At 36.7% G+C, this 21,080-nt stretch overlaps 1 protein-coding gene across 10 annotated transcripts in view; it reads left to right on the top strand.

Moving 5' to 3' along the window:
• The window catches only part of MBD5 (methyl-CpG binding domain protein 5), a 475,447-nt gene that overhangs the window by 196,617 nt on the left and 257,750 nt on the right, over positions 1-21,080 (top strand). For 9 of the 10 annotated variants that reach the window (XM_063647444.1, XM_063647445.1, XM_063647443.1 and 6 more), the window contains one exon: positions 11,611-11,761. The gene's annotated coding sequence lies outside the window, so the exon portion shown is untranslated. Of the gene's footprint in view, positions 1-8,257; positions 8,469-11,610; positions 11,762-21,080 lie in introns of those variants that run through there. The other variant, XM_063647452.1, reaches the window with a different exon arrangement.

Here is a 21,080-nt window from a genome sequence, read left to right on the forward strand (position 1 = left end):
TATTAACCACTTGTCCGATGGGTAGTTTGCAAATATTTTCCCCAATTCTTTGTGGTGTCTCTTCACTTTGTTGTTTCCTTTGCTGTGCAGAAACTTCTTAAGTTGATATGATCCAATTTGTCTATTTTTGTTTTGATTGCCTGTGCTCGTAGGGTATTACTCAATAAATTTTTGTTCAGACCAATGTCTTGGAGATTTTCCCGAATGTTTTCTTGTAGTAGATTCATAATTTGAGGGTCTTAGATTTAAATCTTTAATGTATTTCTATGTGATGTTTCTATATGGCTTGAAGTAGCAGTCTAATTGCATTCTTCTGCATATGTATATTCATTTTCCCCAGCACCATTTATTGAAGAGACTATCTTTTCCACTGTGTATGTTCTTGGCACGTTTGTTGAAAATGAGTTTACTGTAGGTGTGTGAATTTGTTTCTGGGTTCTCTATTCTGTTCCATTGGTCTACATGTGTGTTTTTATGTCAGTACCATGCTGTTTTGATTACTATAGCTCTGTAGTATAATTTGAAGTCAGGTGATGTGATTTTCTCAGTTTTGTTCTTTTTGCTTAGGATAGCTTTGATTATTTTGAATTTTTTGTGGTTCCATATACATTTTACAAAATTTATGTGTGTGTGTTTGAAGAATGTCATTGGTATTTTGATAGGGATAGCCCTGATTCTGTAAATTGCATTGGGCAGTATGGACATTTTAATAATATTGATTCTTCCAATCCATGGACATAGAGTATCTTTCTGGTTTCTTTTGGTGTGCTCTTCAATTTCTTTCATCAGTATTTTATAATTTTCACCATAGAGATCTTTCACTTCTTTCATTAAGTTAATTCCTAGGTATTTATTTGTGGCTACTGTAAATAGAATTCCGTTTTTAGTTTCTTTTTCAGGTTGTTCACTGTTGCATTTTGAAATGCTACTGTTTTTTGTATGTGGATTTTATATCTTGCAACTTTACTAAATTTGTTTATCAGTTGGAATAGTTTTGTGTGTGTGCGTGTGTGTGTGTGTGTGTGTGGAGTCTTTAGGTTTTTCCAAATATAATATTATGTCATCTGCAAACAAGGATAATTTGACTTCTTTCCTTCCAATTTAGATGCGCTTTGTTTCTTTCTCTTGTCTGGTTTTCTAGCTAGGACTTCCAGTACTATGTTGAGTAACAGTGATAAAAGTGACCATCCTTTTCATCTTCCAGATCTTATACAAAAGGCTTTCAGCTTTTCCACATTCAGTATGATACTAGCTGTGAGTCTGTCATATATGGTTTTTCTGATGCTAATGTACATTCTATATCCAGTTTTTTAAGGGTGTATTATAAAGGGATGTTGAATTTTATCAACTGCTTTTTCACCATCAATTGAAATGATCATATGGTTTTTGTCTTTCATTCTATTGATATAATATATCACATTGATTAATTTGTGTGTGTTGAACCATCCTTGCATCCCCGGGATAAATCCCACCTGGTCATGATGAATAATCTTTCTAATGTACTGTTGAATTTGGTTTGCTAGTATTTTGTTGAGGATTTTTACATCACTATTCGTCAGAAATACTGGGCTGTGGTTTTCTTATTTTTAATGTGTATTTGTCTATTTTTGGTATAAGGGTAATACCGGGCTCATAGAATGAGTTTGGAAGTATTCCCTTTTCTGTTTTTTGGAGTAGTTTGAGTAGTACTGATATTCATTTTTTAAATATTTGGTAGAACGCAGCAGTGAAGCCATCAGTTTCTGGGCTTTTCTTTACTGGGAGACTTTATTACAGCTTCAATCTCATTACTTGTTACTGGTTTGTTCAGGTTTTGGATTTCTTCATGGTTTAATCTTGGTAGGTTGTATTTTTCTAGGAATTTGTCCATTTCTTATAGATTTTCCAATTTATTGGCATATGGTTTCTCATAGTAGTAATTAATGATCATTTGAATTTCTGTCATATCATTTGTAATGTCTCCATCTTCATCTCTGATTTTATTTATTTGGATCCTCTCTCTTTTTTTCCTAGTCTGGCCAAAATTTTGTTAATTTTGCTTAACTTTTCAAAAACTAACTTGTTTATTTCAATTTTATTTATTTCTGCTCTGATCTTTATTTTTTCTTTTACTTATTTTGGGTTTGGTTTGCTCTTGCTTTTCTAGTTCTTTAAGATGAATCTTTAGGTTGTCTATTTGAAGTTTTTCTTCTTTTTTGATGTAGGCACTTATGGCCATAAACTTCCCTCTTAGTACTACTTTTGCTATATTCCATAGGTTTTGCTTGTTGTGTTTCCATTATCATTTGTTTCAATGAATGTTTCAATTTTCTTTTTAATTTCTTCATTGACCCACTGGTCATTCAGGAGCATATTGTTTAATTTCCATGTATTTGTACAGTTTCCAGAATTCCTCTTGTTATGGATTATGAGTTTTATTCCACTTTGGTCAGAGAAGATGCTTGATATTATTTCAGTTTTTTGAATGTTTTAAGATTTGTTTTGTGACCTAATGTCTTCCCTTGAGAATCATCCATGTGCTGAGGAAAAAAATGTGTATTCTGCAGCCATTCGATGAACTGTTCTGTAAATGTCTATTAGGTCTATTTGGACTATAGTGCAGATTGTCCAATGTTGCTTTGTTGATTTTTCCATCTGGACAATATGTCTCTATCTGATGCTGAAAGTGTGGTGATGAAGCCTCTAGCTTTCTTTTTTTTTTTTTTTTTTCTTTTTTTTTTGAGATGGAGTCTCACTCCTTCGCCAGGCTGGAGTGCAGTGGCACCATCTCGGATCACTGCAACCTCTGCCTCCCGGGTTCAAGCAATTCTCCTGCCTCAGCCTCTTGAGTAGCTGGGACTACAGGCGCACGTTGCCATGCCTGGCTAATTTTTTTTTTTTTTTTTTTTTTAGTAGAGACATGGTTTCACCATGTTGCCCAGTCTGGTCTCGAACTCCTTAGCTCAGACAATCTGCTCTCCTTGACCTCCCAAAGTGCTAGGATTACAGGCGTGAGCCACCACACCTGGCTGCCTCTAGCTATTAGTGTATTGGGGCCTATCTCTCTCCTTAGCTCTAATAATATTGGCTTTATAAATCTGGGTGTGTCAGTGTTGGGTGCATATGTATTTAGAATTTTTTTTTTTTTTTTTTGGCTGCATTGACCCCTTTATCATAACATAGTGACCTTTTTTTGTCTCTGTGAAAGTTTTTGACTATAAATCTATTTTGTCTGATAAAAGTATGGCCACTCCTGCTCTTCTGGTTTCCATTGGCATGGAATATTTTTTTCCATCCCATTACTTTCAGTCTATGTTTGTATTTATAGGTGAAGTGTATTTCTCGTAGGCAACAGATCATTGGGTCTTGTCTTTTTTTTGTATCCATTCAGCAACTCAATGTCTTTTGATTGGAGAGGTTAGTCCACTTACATTCAGTTTCTTTATTGGTAAGTAAGGACTTACTCCTGCCATTTTGTTATTTGTTTTCTGGTTATTTTGTGGTCTTCTTTCCTTCCTGCCTTCCCTTCAGTGAAGATGATTTTCTTGGGTCTTGCCTTTTATGTTTTGTATATTAGTTGTATTTTTTTTTTGTGGTTTGAGGTTACCATGAGGTTTGGAAATATTATCTTATAACCCATTATTTTAAGCTGATAACAACTTAACACTGTTTATGTAAACAAACAAAAAACTAGTAAACACTCTATGCCTTAACTTCATCCCCCTGTTTTTTTGACTTTCTGTTGTTTCCATTTATATTTTCTTGTATTGTTTATGTCTTGAAAACTTCTTATGGTTATTTTTTATTTATTTTATTGCTTAATTGTTTAGTTTTTCTATTTAAGATAGCAGTCTACACACCACAGTTACAGTGTTATAATATTCTGTGTTTTCCTGTGTACTTGCTATTACCAGTGAGTTTTGTACTTTCAGATGATTTATTGCTTATTAATGTCCTCTTCTTTCTGATCAAAATACTCCCTTTAGCATTTCCTGCAGAAAGTTCTGGTGTTGATAACATCCCTAAGCTTTTGTTTGTCTGGGAAAGCCTTTATTTCTTATTCATGTTTGAAGGGTATTTTCACTGAATATACTATTCTAGAGTAAAAGTTTTTTTCTTCAGCACTTTAAATATGTCATGCCATTCTCTCCTGGCCTGTGAAGTTTGCACTGAAAATTCTGCTGTCAGACATATTGGAGCTCCATTGTATGCTATTTCTTTTTTCTTGCTGCTTAGGATCCTTTCTTTATCCTTGACATTTGGGAGTTCAATTATTAAATACCTTGGGGTAGTCTTCTTTGGGTTAATTCTGCATGGTGTTCTATAACCTTCTTGTACTTGAATATTGATATCTTTTATAGGTTGGGAAGTTCTCTGTTATTATTCATTTGAGTAAACTTACTGCCCCTATCTCTTTCTCTACCTTCTCTTCTAGGCCAGTAACTCTTAGATTTGCCATTTTGAGACTATTTTCTTTTATTATTATTATTATTATTATTATTATAATACTTTAAATTTTAGGGTACATGTGCACAACATGCAGGTTTGTTACATATGTTCACATGTGCCATGTTGGTGTGCTGCACCCATCAACTCATCATTTAGCATTAGGTATATCTCCTAATGCTATCCCTCCCCCCTCTCCCCACCCACAACAGTCCCCAGTGTGTGATGTTCCCCCTTCTGTGTCCATGTGTTCTCATTGTTCAATTCCTACCTATGAGTGAGAACATGCGGTGTTTGGTTTTTTGTCCTTGTGTTAGTTTGCTGAGAATGATGGTTTCCAGCTTCATCCATGTCCCTACAAAGGACATGAACTCATCATTTTTTATGGCTGCATAGTATTCCATGGTGTATATGTGCCACATTTTCTTAATCCAGTCTATCATTGTTGGACATTTGGGTTGGTTCCAAGTCCTTGCTATTGTGAATAGTACCACAATAAACATACATGTGTGCATGTGTCTTTATAGCAGCATGATTTATAATCCTTTGGGTATATACCCAGTAATGGGATGGCTGGGTCAAATGGTATTTCTAGTTCTAGATCCCTGAGGAATCTTCACAATGACTTCCACAATGGTTGAACTAGCTTACAGTCCCACCAACAGTGTCAAAGTGTTCCTATTTCTCCACATCCTCTCTAGCACCTGTTGTTTCCTGACTTTTTAATGATCGCCATTCTAACTGGTGTGAGATGATATCTCATTGTGGTTTTGATTTGCATTTCTCTGATGGCCAGTGATGATGAGCATTTTTTCATGTGTCTTTTGGCTGCATAAACGTCTTCTTTTGAGAAGTGTCTGTTCATATCCTTTGCCCACTTTTTGATGGGGTTGTTTGTTTCTTTCTTGTAAATTTGTTTGAGTTCATTGTAGATTCTGGATATTAGCCCTTTGTCAGATGAGTAGGTTGCAAAAATTTTCTCCCATTCTGTAGGTTGCCTGTTCACTCTGATGGTGGTTTCTTTTGCTGTGCAGAAGCTCTTTAGTTTAATTAGATCCCATTTGTCAATTTTGACTTTTGTTGCCATTGCTTTTGGTGTTTTAGACATGAAGTCCTTGCCCATGCCTATGTCCTGAATGGTATTGCCTAGGTTTTCTTCTAGGGTTTTGATGGTTTTAGGTCTAACATGTAAGTCTTTAATCCATCTTGAATTAATTTTTGTATAAGGTGTAAGGAAGGGATCCAGTTTCAGCTTTCTACATATGGCTAGCCAGTTTTCCCAGCACCATTTATTAAATAGGGAATCCTTTCCCCATTGCTTGTTTTTGTCAGGTTTGTCAAAGATCAGATAGTTGTAGATATGCGGCACTATTTCTGAGGGCTCTGTTGTGTTCCATTGGTCTATATCTCTGTTTTGGTACCAGTACCATGCTGTTTTGGTTACTGTAGCCTTGTATTATAATTTGAAGTCAGGTAGTGTGATGCCTCCAGCTTTGTTCTTTTGGCTTAGGATTGACTTGGCAATGCGGGCTCTTTTTTGGTTCCATGTGAACTTTAGTTTTTTCCAATTCTGTGAAGAAAGTCATTGGTAGCTTGATGGGGATGGCATTGAATCTATAAATTACCTTGGGCAATATGTCCATTTCCACGATATTGATTCTTCCTACCCATGAGTAGGGAATGTTCTTCCATTTGTTTGTGTCCTCTTTTATTTCATTGAGCAGTGGTTTGTAGTTCTCCTTGAAGAGGTCCTTCACATCCCTTGTAAGTTGGATTCCTAGGTATTTTATTCTCTTTGAAGCAATTGTGAATGGGAGTTCACTCATGATTTGGCTCTCTGTTTGTCTGTTATTGGTGTATAAGAATGCTTGTGATTTTTGTACATTGATTTTGTATCCTGAGACTTTGCTGAAGTTGCTTATCAGCTTAAGGAGATTTTGGGCTAAGACGATGGGGTTTTCTAGATATACAATCATGTCATCTGCAAACAGGGACAATTTGACTTCCTCTTTTCCTAATTGAATGCCCTTTATTTCCTTCTCCTGCCTGATTGCCCTGGCCAGAACTTCCAACAATATGTTGAATAGGAGTGGTGAGAGAGGGCATCCCTGTCTTGTACGAGTTTTCAAAGGGAATGCTTCCAGTTTTTGCCCATTCAGTATGATATTGGCTGTGGGTTTGTCATAGATATCTCTTATTATTTTGACATACGTCCCATCAACACCTAATTTATTGAGAGTTTTTAGCATGAAGGAGTGTTGAATTTTGTCAAAGGCCTTTTGTGCATCTATTGAGATAATCATGTGGTTTTTGTCTTTGGTTCTGTTTATATGCTGGATTACGTTTATTGATTTTTGTATATTGAACCAGCCTTGCATCCCAGGGATGAAGCCCACTTGATCATGGTGGATAAGCTTTTTGATGTGTTGCTGGATTCGGTTTGCCAGTATTTTATTGAGGATTTTTGCATAGATGTTCATCAAGGATATTGGTCTAAAATTCTCTTTTTTTGTTGTGTCTCTGCCAGGCTTTGGTATCAGGATGATGCTGGCCTCATAAAATGAGTTAGGAAGGATTCCCTCTTTTTCTATTGATTGGAATAGTTTCAGAAGGAATGGTACCAGCTCCTCCTTGTACCTCTGGTCGAATTTGGCTGTGAATCCATCTGGTCCTAGACTTTTTTTGGTTGGTAAGCTATTAATTATTGCCTCAATTTCAGAACCTGTTATTGGTCTATTCAGAGATTCAGCTTCTTCCTGGTTTAGTCTTGGGAGGATATATGTGTCGAGGAATTTATCCATTTCTTCTAGATTTTCTAGTTTATTTGCGTAGAGGTGTTTATAGTATTCTCTGATGGTAGTTTGTATTTCTGTGGGATCAGTGGTGATATACCCTTTGTCATTTTTTCTTGCGTCTATTTGATTCTTCTCTCTTTTCTTCTTTGTTAGTCTTGCTAGTGGTCTATCAATTTTGTTGATCTTTTCAAAAAACCTGCTCCTGGATTCATTAATTTTTTAAAGGGTTTTTTGTGTCTCTATTTCCTTCAGTTCTGCTCTGACCTTAGTTATTTCTTGCATTTTGAGGCTATTTTCTAGCCTGCTTTGCTTCATTGTTTTTTCTTTTTTCTTTTTTTTTTTTTTTTTTGTCTTTTCTGTGTATTTTCAAACAGCCTATCTTCAAGCTCACTAATTCTTTATTCAGCTTGATCACATCTGCTATTAATGGACTTTGATGCATTTTTCAGTATGGCAGTTGCATTTTTCAGCTCCAGAATTTCTGCTTGATTCTTTCTAATTATTTCAATCTCTTTGTTAAATTAATCGGATAGAATTCTGAATGCCTTCTCTGTGTTATCTTGAATTTCTTTGACTTTCCTCAGCACAGCCATTTTGAATTCTCTGTCTGAAAAGTCATATATCTCTGTTTCTCCAGAATTGGTCCCTGGTGCCTCATCTATTTCATTTGGTGAGGTCATGTTTTCCAGGATGGTGTTGATGTAGTAGATGTTCTTTGATGTCTGGGCATCTAAGGGTTAGGTATTTATTGTAGTCTTCACTTTGTGGACTTACTTGTAGCTGTCCTTCTTGGGAAGGCTCTCCAGATATTCAAAAGGACTTGATTGTTGTGATCTAAGTGTTGTGATCTAAGCTGTATCTGCTTTAGGGGCACCACAAGCCTGGTAATGCTGTAGTTCTTACAGACTCATAAAGGTACTGCCTTGATGGTCCTGGACAACATCCAGAAGGATTATCTGGATTACCAGGCATAGCCTCTTGTTCTCTTTCCTCACGTTCTCCAAAATGAATGGAGTCTGTCTGTCCCACTCCACCCCCGTCTCTGTCTCTGTCTCTGTCTCTCTCTCTGTTCTAGGCCATCTGGAGCTGGGGATATTGTGACATAACCACCTCTGTGGTCATCACCACTAGAACTGTACTGGGCCAGACCTGAAGCCAGCACATCACTGGGTCTTACCTGAGGCTTGCTGTAACCACTCCTGGGCTTCAGCCTGTTCACTCAAGGCTTTAGGGCTCGACAATCAGCAGGTGACAAAGCCAGCCAGGCCTGTATCCTTCACTTCAGAGTGGCGGGTTCCCCCAGGACATGCCCAGGCTCCTGGCTCCATCCAGGAGCCAGGGACTAGAGTAAAAAAATCTTAGAAGTCTACCTGGTGTTCTATTGTACTGTGGGTGAGCTGGCGCTGAACTCAAAAGATGTAGTCCTCCCCACTCTTCCCTCCCCTTTTTAAAGGCAGAGGAGCCTCACCCTGTGGCTACCGCTACCACATCTCCATGGGGAGTGCTGTACCACTGAAGGCCCAAGAGCTCTTCATTCAACTTGTGTTGCATGCTGCCTGGTCTGATACTCACCCTTCAGGGCAGCAGGCTCTCCTCTGACCCAGAGCAGGTCTAGAAATTCTATTCAATAGCCAAGTCCTGGAACCTGGGACCCCAAGAACCTGCTTGGTGCTCTAACCCCTGTGGCTGAGCTGGTAACTAAGGTACAAGACAAAGTTCCCTTTGCTTTTCCCTTTGATTTTCTCAAGAAGAAGGAGTCTCACCCTGTACCCACCACAACTAGGAATGTGCTTAGTCTCACCTGAAGCCAACAAGTCTTAGAGTCTCACCCAAGGCCCTCAATGTAGTACCTGGGTATTACTGCTGGTTGTTCAGGGCCCAAGGTCTCTTCAGTTAGAAGATGATGAATGCTGCCAGGACTGGGTTCTTCCCTTCAAGGCAGCAGGTTGCCTTCTTGCCCAGGGTGTGTCTAGAAATGTCATTCAGTAGCAGAATCTGGAAAGGGGGCTTCATAACTCTAACTGGTACCCTACCCTGCTGTGGCCGAGCTGGTATCCAAGATCTCAGACAGAGTCCTCTTTATTCTTCCCTCTTCTCTCCTTAAGTGGAGTGAGTGGGTCTTTTTTGGAGCCACCAGCTATATATCCTGTGGTTAGGGGGAGGTGATGCCAGCACTCCCTTCCCCACCCTGGCTGGTGTCTCAGTAAGTCACATGCCCCCCTCCCCCAGTCCACTGTCTCTGGCCCAAGTTCAACACTAGGACTTGCCTTGGAGTTGCAGTCCTTATGGCCTAGTCTGCCTTTCCAGTTTATTTTGGGCCCAGAACACTTTAGCCTGCACTGATGAGGCTTGCAGGAACTCAAGTTTGGACCACTGGGATTGGCGATTCCTTTCTGGCTAAACAGCCCTGGTTAAAATGCTCCTTTTTTGGGTGGACATCAGCTGTGTTTGGTCTAGTTTTGTTTTCTGTTATAGTAGGGCAGCACTGAGCTCAGTGCCTCATAAATGCTACAATCTTCCTCTCTCCAGCACACCAAACACTCTCCACACCATGCCTCTGCTGCTGCGGGAGAGGTGGCATCAGCTATTTAAGACTGTTTTTCCTACCTGTTCAGTGCCTCATTAGTGATATGAAGTTAAAGCCAGGTACTGTGAGTGCTCACCTGATTTTTGAGTCTTATGAAGGTGCTTTTTTTGTGTAGATAGTTCTTGAATTGGTGTCCTTGCCTGGGGGGACAATCAGTGGAGATTTCTATTCTGCCATCTTGCTCTGCCCCAAGTTGTAGTCTTTGAAAAATCTCACTTAGAATGAATATATGTTTTACTGCAAGTTTATTAACATATTTGACTTCAGAGTGCTTTCCCAGACCTCTTGAATGGGAGGGGAGAAGGGTAGGAGATGTTGCATAATTATAGTATATGTACTATATTACCTTAAAAATACCAAAAATACTTAATTCTAAATGACATCTGGCTTCACCGGGATTGTGGGGCTACATAATATTTAGGAATTATAAATACTGTGAATGGAAAGGAAGCAGGTATGGATATAGAGAATGAAGGCCAATGGTGAAGAGGGTAAAAGTTGGAGGTGGAGGTTTTTTAGCTAGACTGGTGAGAGAATCCTCTCTGGGAAGTGATATTTGAGAAGATCCAGAAACAATCCTGGAGCTTTCAAGGAAAAAGAGTGTTTTAGTCAGTGGGAACAGACATGTGGTTATCTAAAGAGACATTCCAATCTGAGAGAAGACAAAGGTCAAAGACTTAAATCAAGAGTGTTCTTAGCACGTTTGAAGAAGAACATGAAGGCCACTAAGGCTATAGAATACGAAACAAGAGGAAGAGTGATCAGATAGGCTTTCAGAAAGGTAACCAGGATCCAAGTCCTTGCCTTAGATGTTATGGAAAGTCTTTGGGGGATTTTGAACAAGGGAGTCTTAAATTCAGTTTTCTTTTTAAAAATGTCATTCTGTTGCTCTATAGATAATTTTTAAAAATCACTCTTTTGTTATGTGGATAGTAGAGTAGTAGATGGTTGCAGTTGTGAAGATTGGAAAAGATAAGTGATCATGACAATGGATGAAACTCAGAAATTTAATGATGTGTAATCATATAGATAGTTTTTTTTTTTTCAAGAAAGCGTCTCACTGTTACCTAATTGGAGTGCAATGGCATGATTGTAGTGCATTGCAGCCTCGACCACCTGGGCTCAAGTGATCCTCCTGGTTGAGGCTCCCGAGTAGCTAGGACTATGGTACAGCATGCAATACCATATCTGACTTTTTTTTTTTTTTGGTAGAGACATAGTCTCACTATGTTGCCAACACTGTATAGATACTTTTTAATAAAATAATGTCCTATGTTATATTTTAACAAAATAATATCTTTTAGGTATCTGTTGCATGAATGATATGCTATGAATTGATAATCTAAATATTATGCTATCATGCTTTTTGGTTTTTGTTCTAGATTTTTCCCTAAGTATTAGAGCTAAGAAATCAGCTTGGTCATTATAGTGCTCTTGCCAGTCTCCTTCTCTTTTCTCAAAGAGGGAAAGAGCCCCAGCTAGAGGAAAGAGCCCCCAAACTTGGAGTAAAAAGAACTGTTTTCTCATCTCCGATCTGCCACTGACTGTAACATTGTTTATTTAACCTCTTTTGATTTTGGTTTTCTGTACTGTTAAGTGGATTGAATTACCTGATTGATATAGCTCTTTTTGAATCTTCAGTCTTAAATTTAACAAGCCCTTTCTGTTAGAGTCTAAAATTCTATGATTTTAAATGAGACTGCATAAAAATCTCAAAACTTCCTTAAATATGAATGTAAAAGAATACAGAATAACTGGATGTGTTCAAAATTGGTAAGTTCACCCTGGTATCGTTTTTAACAGGACCAAGGAAATAAATACCAGAAATCAAGAAGAGCACAGACCATTTTCCTTCATCAATCCATAGAACCCTAATGCTTCTTTAGTTCCATCAAACACAGAGGAATGACCACCATGGCAGATGGCAACAGAGGATATCAACAATTTTTTGGAGGCAAGCAATGAAATATTTCTACTATGAGTTTTCTGTTATTAATCATGTAGACACAAGTAGAATTATACTGGGTTTTAATTTAAAATGAAAAGTATTATTTACTATAGGAATTTATGTATGCATGTCTTTTTATTTTTTTTTTCCTCTTTTAACACTATTGCATGTCAAAAATTACATTAAGATGCATTTGCCCTTACCTCTAGAGTAACAGATAGAATAAGGCTATCTTAAATCCCGAAATACAGAACAAGGATTTAAATAACCAAAATTAAGTACCTATATTTGAAAACAGGGCTTTTTCATATCTCTCTTGGACACATATATAACTGTAAATACTAAATAAAATTGGAAATCAGAATTATTTTCTATTTATTTTAGAATTAGTCATACTATTTATGAATTTTATATAGTTAAAGGTATCCCAACATTTTTTCTCCCTTTTCTTTAACAACTAGTCTACAGTGCTCCAAAATCTTGGGAAGCTATCCCTTTACAACTCTCACAGCTTTACATTTTGTGAAAATTCTGCATCAAAATATTTCATTGAACTTTTAGTTAATTCCATGACAGCTCCTATTGCTCCCAAAGAGCATTTGGGCAAGGATTGTGGACCACAATGCCACCTTCAAATTTCAAATTAATTACATTACCTTTAAAAGAAAAGCTTGCTTGGAAAGAAATTGACCATATATATTTTGAAGTGTATAAGGAATCTGGCTTTTTTTCTACATTCATGAGAAATAGAGACTTAAGTAGATGAAAATAAAGCAAAATAAAAATATACAGTTTTAAAATTTTAAGCAGAATTCACTGAAATGTAATCTTTAAAGGGATTTCATACAAAGAAACTATATATATATGCTTAGAATTTTTTATTTAGTTTTAATTCAACTCATCAGCCTAAGGTCATCCATGAAAACGTGTCTGCTTTTTAAGTTTCACATTAAGAGGAGTGCTTTCTATAAATAAAGAAGAAGATAAATGTTTAAAAAGCCCAGTGTAGAGATTCTGAGTTTTCTTTCAGTAACTAGAGTCAAAATTAATTCTTGCTTTTCTGTTGGAGAAAATTTCATCTAATTACATTCAATTTATTCTGCAACTTTTTGGACAGCAAATCCTGATCACCAAAGAAAAAGCAGCTGTGTTGCCCTTGCCTCACAATTATAACAATAGTATTATTATGCAGTCAACAGAGTTTATGGAACCATGAAGTGGTTATATCCACTGGCTGTTTTCTGGCAGAGACACACCTAAAACTTTCTGAACTGCTGATAATATATGCCTTCTATTTCTAAGGATCTTCAAAGAAATAGATTCCACTGCTTCCTTCAGCAAGCCAATTTAGTATAACAGCTCTCAGAAGCAGAAAATTCTTTCTTATAACCCTTTATGCACTTTTATTAACTGTTTCTAAAACTGATTTTCCTGGTGCATTGTAAATATTATTTAAATACTTTCTTAGTTTGGTATAATCCACTTAAGTATTTTTAAAAACTACTAAAAATTGATCATTGTTTAATTAGTAGAAATATTCCCATAAACCATGCTTCCTCATAAGTAGTCTACGTTTCTCCCTCGGTATCTGCAAGGGATTGACTCCAGAACCCCCTACGAATACCAAAATCCAGGAATGTTCAAGTCCCTTATATGAAATGATGCAGTTTTTGCATATAACTCACATGTATGCTCCTTATCCTTTAAATCATCTCTATATTACTTATACTACCTAATACAACCTAAATTCTAGGTAAATACCTGTTATATTTTTTTATTCTGATTATTTTTTATTGTTGTCATGTTATTTTTATTGTCTTTTTTCTGAATGTATTTGATCCAAGCTTGCTTGAATTTTTAGATGCAAAACTTGTGAATACAGAAGACTGACTATGCTATCAAATTTATTTTTCTTACATTTCCTTTTCTAACTCATCCACATATATATTATTTTGAGCTTCAGTTATTCTTTAACCATCAGACTGTATCAATGGTATATAGCTTTAACTTATTAAGAATCAAGCCCTTTGTTTTTTATTAATTTCATTCTATTTGTGACCATGTAATTAATAAGCCACAGATGTTTATAATTCTAATCCAAAGTGCTATTTCATTTATTTTCCACATTTTTAGGGAAAGTTATACTGGTAAAAACTTTTAGAGGTTAGAAAGGCAGTTGAACATAGCAGGTATGATTTATAAGAATGCTACAGGCATACCTCAGAGATATTGCAGGTTTGGTTCCAGACTACCACAATAAAGCAAGCCATACATTTTTTTCCCAGTGCATATACAAGTTATCTTTGCACTACACTGTAATCTGTTCAGTGTGTAATTGCATTATGTCTTTAAAAAACAATGCACATGCCTTAATTTTAAAATAGTTTTCTAAAAAAGGGGGGTGTTTTGGGGGGTGGCGGGGACAGGCTCTCACTCTCTCTTCCAGGCTGGAGTCCAGTGGTGCAATCATGGCTCACTGCTGCCTTGACTTCCTGGACTCAAGTGATTCTCCCACCTCAGCCTCCCGAATAGCTGGGAATACAGGCATGCGCTATCACACCAGGCTAATTTTTATATTTTTTGTAGAGACAGGGTTTTGCCGTGTTGCCCAGGCTGGTCTTGAACTCCTGGGCTCAAGCATCTGCCTGCCTCGGCCTCCCAAAGTGCTGGGATTGCAGGTATAAGCCACCATACTGGCCTCCTTTTGATAGTGAAAGGTCTTAACTGGATGTTGATGGTTGCTAACATTCCGGGCAAGACCCTTTATTATGGCTGAAGATTGGGATAGCTGTGGCGATATATTGAAATAAGACAGCAAGGAATATTGCCACATCAATTGACTTGATTTGACAAAGTAAATTGGTTTTCAGTTTACTTTGCCCAGATTGGTCAAAGGATTCACTATCTGTATTTGTAAGGCAGATACTATTTGTAAGGCAGATACAGCCTTACAAAATACATTTCTTAAGTACACTTGAAAGTTGATGGACTTTTCAAGTTAGAAGAGTTGATCCATGGACTACAGAAGGAATGTTATGTTGACAAGCATGAGAACAGCATGAATCTCCTTGTGTATCCTTATCACAGCTCTTGGATGACTAGGTATACTATAAGTGAGTATAATTTTTCCAAAGGAGTATTTTTTTTTCTGGGCAGTAGGTCTCAACAGCAAATGTAAAATAGTCAGCAAATCATGCTGCAAACAGATATGCTGTCCTCTAGGCTTTGTTGTTTCATTTATAGAGCACAGGCAGAGTAGATTTAGCATAATTCTTAAGGGCCCTGGAATTATTTGAATGGTAAATGAGCATTGGCTTGAACCTAAAGTCACCAACTGCATTAGTCTCTAAAAAGAGAATCAGTGGTTCCTTTGAAGCTTTGAAGTGGGACATTGACTTTTCCTCTAGTTACAAAAATCCCAGGTGGCATCTTCTTCCAATTGAAGGCTGTTGTCTACACTGAAAATCTGTTGTTTAGCATAGTCACCTTCATCAATGATTTTAGCTAGAGCTTCTAGATCACTTGCTGCAGGTTTTCCATCACTACTTGCTGCTTCACTTTGCACTTCTGTGTTGCGTAGACAACTTCTTTCCTTAAACCTCATGAATCAACTTGCTATGCTAGTGTCAAACTTTTCTTCTGCAGCTTCCTCACCTCTCTCAGCCTTCATAGAACTGAAGAGACTTAGGGCCTTTCTCTGGATTCAGCTTTGGCTTAAACAAATGTTGTAGTCAGTTTGATCTTCTATCCAGGCCACTAAAAGTTTGTCTGTATCAGCAACAAGGCTGTTTTTCTTTCTTGTCATTCGTGTATTCACCGCAGTAGCACTTTTAATTTGCTTCAAGAGCTTTTCCTTTGCATTCACAATTTGGCTAACTGTTGGGAGCAAGAGGCCTGGCTTTCAGCTTGTCTTGGCTTTTGACATGTCTTCCTTACTGTGCTTCATTATTTCTAGCCTTTGATTTGAACTGAGAGACATGTGACTCTTCCTTTCATGTGAACACTTAGAGGCGATTATAGGTTATTACTTAGCCTAATTTCAATATTGTATTTTGGGAGATTGGGAGGCCCAAGGAGAGGGAGAGAGACAGGGAAACAGCCAGGCAGTGGAGTATTCAGAACACACAACATGTATCAGTTGAGTGTGCTCTCTTATGTTCGGACAGTTCATGGCACCCCAGAACAATTACAATAGAAACATCAAAGATCACTGATTACAGATCACCATAACAGATATTATAATGAAAAAGTTTGAAATATTGTGACAGTTATCAAAATGTGACTCAGAGTCATGGAGTGAGCACATGCTGTGTGTGAAAACTGCACCAATGGACTTGCTCAGTGCAGAATTGTCACAAAACTTCAATTTGCAAAGTACAATAAAGCAAAGCACAATAAAATGAGGTATGCCTACATATAAGAACTCAAATTCACAGAACTGATTAAGGCTGATTTATTAACCACAACCGTGCATTCTACCAGCTGTGTGACCATGGGCAAATTGTTGATTTTTTTCACCCCCAATTTGTGTATCTTTAAAATTTGAGTGCTAATAATAATATAATTGTGAGGATTAAATGGAATAGATAATGTAAGTAATAAGCTTAGGTTCTTAGCACTGCCTAACATGTAATTCAATCAACAGATGACATAGTTATCCCACTCTGCAAGATAATTGAAAACAGGTTTCTTCATAGGAAGCTCAATTCTTAAAAAAGAACAATGAATTTGCTCATTCTATTTATGCCAAACTTGTTTTACATCATTGTATCTGTTTTACTGCTGCTAAATTTTGTTCACATTGAAGTGTCCAAACAAGCAGTTTAGCGTTCATGTTTAAAAAATATGAAAATGTGATTTATACAGAAACCCCATTAGAAAACATTATACCAACGGTTATTAATCTGAGTCTCATAGAAACTATGTACATTCCAAATTTTGTTTTAAAATGTAGGGTATGCATGGACTGTTCTAAAATTTTAACTGAAGTCAACCACTATTATTTGGAGAAATATTCCATTTATAGGACAGAGTGATTTCAGGAATCTTCTTGGGATTAAATCTCTTTTATGTATACATCGATCAGATGTTTATTTGGTCTGAAAAACTGATTCAATATTTCCACTAGAAAAATAAAAAGAAACAGATAATTTTGTTCTATTAATGTTAGTTTTCTAGGTCTGCTATAACAAATTACCATAAACTGTGTAGCTTAAAATAACAAGTTTATTCTCTCACAGTTCTGGAGGCTAGAAGTCCAAAACTAAGTTGTTGGCAGAGCCTTGCTTTTTAAAGGCTGGTGGGGAGAATTTGTTCCTTTCGCTTGGCTGTGGTGTTGCCAGTAATTTTTGGCATTCCATGGCTTGTAGACATATTACTTCAATCTTTGCGTTCATCATCACGTGGCATTCTCCCTGTGTGTCTGTTTCTCTTCTGCTCTTCTTATAAGGATTGGATTAGGGCCTACCCTAATTCAGTACGACCTCATCTTAATTACATCTATAAAGACTATATTTCCAAATAAGTTCACGTTCATAGGTACTAGAGGTTAGGACTTGAACATATCTTTGGAGAAACATAATTCAAGCCATAACTCTATCATATATATATATATATAATATATAATACACATATATATGTGTGTGTATAAGTGTGTATATATGTGTGTGTATATATATGTGTGTGTGTATATATATATAACTGAGAATAGAATTAGAAAAGAAAAATGAATTTTGAAAACAAATTTCTTCTGTTCAGCCTCTGAAAAGATGTTATTTCACTTGTGATAAGACATGATCTATGACTAGATCTACATGTTTTGCCTAGTAATATCTGGCACCACCATTTCTTGGACATCGACAGTTCCTTAATCATTCATTTTCCTATCTACTCTCTAGCTTTATTTGTTAAAATTTAAAGCAATAGCTATCATTTTGCTTGCTTTGTTTACTTGACATCACAGTTTAAACAATAGGTTTGCAGATTCAAGATCACAGGATACATACTACATGCGTCAACAAATGAAATGCCCTATGACTTTAGAGATGGTATAGCATTTATATTTATAATCATACTTATAGTTATACTTTGTAAATGAACTTAGGTAAGATTTCCTTTTCCATATTTGTTTAAACTAGGGCCATCTTTTATTATTATGGGTAAGAAATTAAGAAAAATTGTTGACATTTATGAGTAACGTTTATGGATAACATTTATGGGTTATATCATGGGTAAGAAATTAAGAAAAATTATTGATGTTTCAAAATGAACAAGTTTATTTTATTTACTTACACACACACACAAACACACACACACACATATTGAGATAGGGTATTGCATTGTAGCCCAGGCTGGAGTGCAGTGGCATGAACGTGGCTCAGTGCAGCCTTAACCTCCTGATCCTCCCACATCAGCCTCCTGAGTAACTAGGACTACAGCTGCACGTCACCATGCCCAGCTAATTTTTGGATTTTTTGTAGAAATGGGGTCTTGCCCAGCCATCCCATTACTGGGGATATACCCAAAGGACTATAAATCATGCTGCTCTAAAGACACATGCACACGTATGTTTATTGCGGCACTATTCACAATAGCAAAGACTTAGAACCAACCCAAATGTCCGTCAATGATAGACTGGATTAAGAAAATGTGGCACATATGCACCATGGAATCCTATGCAGCCATAAAAAAGGATGAGTTCATGTCCTTTATAAGGACATAGATGAAGCTGGAAACCATTATTCTGAGCAAACTATCGCAAGGACAGAAAACCAAACACCGCATGTTCTCACTCACAGGTGGGAATTGAACTATGAGAACACTTGGACACAGGGTGGGGAACACCACACACTGGGGCCTGTCGTGAGGCAGGGGGAGCGGGGAGGGATAGCATTAGGAGATATACCTAATGTAAATGATGAGTTAATGGGTGCAGCACACCAACATGGCACATGTATACATATGTAACAAACCTCCACATTATGCACATGTACCCTAGAACTTAAAGTATAATTAAAAAAAAAAAAAAAAAGAAATGTGGTCTTGCCATGTTGCCCAGGCTGGTCTCAAACGCCTGGATTCAAGCAATCCTCCTGTTTCAGCCACCCAAAGTGCTGGGATTATAGGCATGAGCCACTGCACCCAACCTCATTATGAATTGTTAACATTAATTCAACTTCTTATTCTAGTAAAGCTCATTCTAGTGAAGACTCTTTCTAATCATTACTACATTTTTAGTATATATCTTCTTTTTGGTCATGTCCCATAATAGTATTCAGGCAATTGTCACAGATATTTCATGTAATAAAACTTACGTAGAACTAACTATTCTTTAGAAATTTCTCTGTTTCTTCAAGTTCATTGGCTGGTTTCTCTGCCATATCCAATGTGCTTTAAGCCTATCCAGTGAATTTTTCATCTTGATACTATACTTTTTAGTTTCCTAATTTGCATGTGATGCTTTTGAAAAATATTTGTTATGGTAAAATATATATAAAATTTTATCCATTTTTAGGTATACTTGGTTCTTTTTTATTGGTTTTATTTCTCTGCTGAAATGCTATTTGGGCATTTATTATGATGATCTTTTTCTTTATGTTCTTGGTAATAGCTGCCATAAGGTACATGTATGAATCATCTCAGAGTGTGTTCTATTGGCTGCTTTTTCTGTGGACTTTGGTTTATATTTTTCTGTTTCTTTACATTTCTAAGAAATTTTTTATTGTATATTAGATATAGATGACACACTGTAGAGACTCTAGATTCTGTTATCTTCTTCTGAAGAGTATTGACCTTTTTTCTAGCAATTAAATCAGTAGTTGCTCACATTTATCTAGTGAAGGCTTGGTTTGATGTTTTGTTAGAGAGTGGATCTATTTTGGTTTTGTTCTTAATCCTTGGGTGACTTCCTTAGTATGGGGATATAATATTTACTCCTAAAATGTGGTCCTTTATGGATTTCTGTGGAAAGCCTGAGGTGTTACTAATATGCTTTTATTTGATGGGATTCAAACTCGAAACTCTTTGTCTCATGTAATGGGCAGTAGAAGAAATCCTTATTTTTGCTTTCCAGCTGTTACTTTCCACTGGGTTTTCTGGAGTCTTCCCCATGCATGCACAGTTTAGGTGCCAGCATAGGTCAGAATCAATATACAAATATTGTAACTCCTCCTCTGTATTTTCTTCCTTTCTGGGCTCCCCCCCCCACCCCGACCCTCGATTTTCGGCCATTCTCTCAACCCTGAATTCTGGCCTCTGATACTTCAAGCAAGTAAGACTGTGGCTTTCTGCTTAAGTTCTACTTGCTCATATACCATTGTACCTCAGGAGAGCCATGCAAATGTAGAATTATATGTTGCCCAGTGATGTTATCTTCTTTCAAGGGTCAAATCCTCACTCTTTCTATTTCTGCCTACATTTGGTCACTCTCTAGTATGTCTTCAAATAATTGTGTTTTGCTTATTGGCTTTAGTATTTTTTCACCATTTACAGTTGTTATCAGTGGGAGAGTTGGTGTGATTTAAGTTATTGATTAATTACTTGAATTGAAATTACTGGGTCTTTTTACTTTCATATTTACCTGTTCGCTTTATTATTTCATTTCATCATTAGTGTAGTCACTTTGACCTAGGTTTGATTCCTGGTTCTGCTATTTATTACCGTGTTACTTCAAATTTCTGATCTTCAATGTTCCTGTATGTAAAGTGGAAATGATCATATGTATCTCAGAGTTGCTTTAGAATATTAAATGTGAAAATATACGTAAAGCATGTGACACATAACCTAGAAGTTGACTTGTAAATGCTACTTCCCTTTATTACCATAATTATTCTATAAGGTTGGGAGGTCAAATATTACTATATGGGATGAATTACTTAAGATCTTACTACTAGATACCAGAAGTACAGTTTAATTATATTAAATATGTAAGGTAAGTTTATGCCTGCCAGAGGTTCATTTCTATATTACATATATATGTATACATATATATACATATATATATATTCATTTCTATATTATCACATCAAGAAGAATTAACTGCGATTCTGAGGAAAAATAGAAAAACAAGTAGGACATTATTGCATGGCCAGTGTTCTGGGCTGTGTCCTTTTTCTCTTCTGGGTACACTTAAAGCTAGCCCACTGTCAGGTCGCCAGAAGATATTACTGCAGTATTTCTTTTCTGTCAAAGAAGAACGAGTCTAAGGAAGTTTCTGATTTTAGAGCCAGATGGAATTTCCAGTGAGAAACCAGGCCCAGTGAAATAAATATGTGTGTATGTGATCAGTGAAGAATGTATTAAAAAACTACCACTATATAACGAGCTA

Source organism: Pongo pygmaeus, chromosome 11, assembly GCF_028885625.2.
Source record: "Pongo pygmaeus isolate AG05252 chromosome 11, NHGRI_mPonPyg2-v2.0_pri, whole genome shotgun sequence".
In the NCBI taxonomy this organism is placed as follows: domain Eukaryota; kingdom Metazoa; phylum Chordata; class Mammalia; order Primates; family Hominidae; genus Pongo; species Pongo pygmaeus.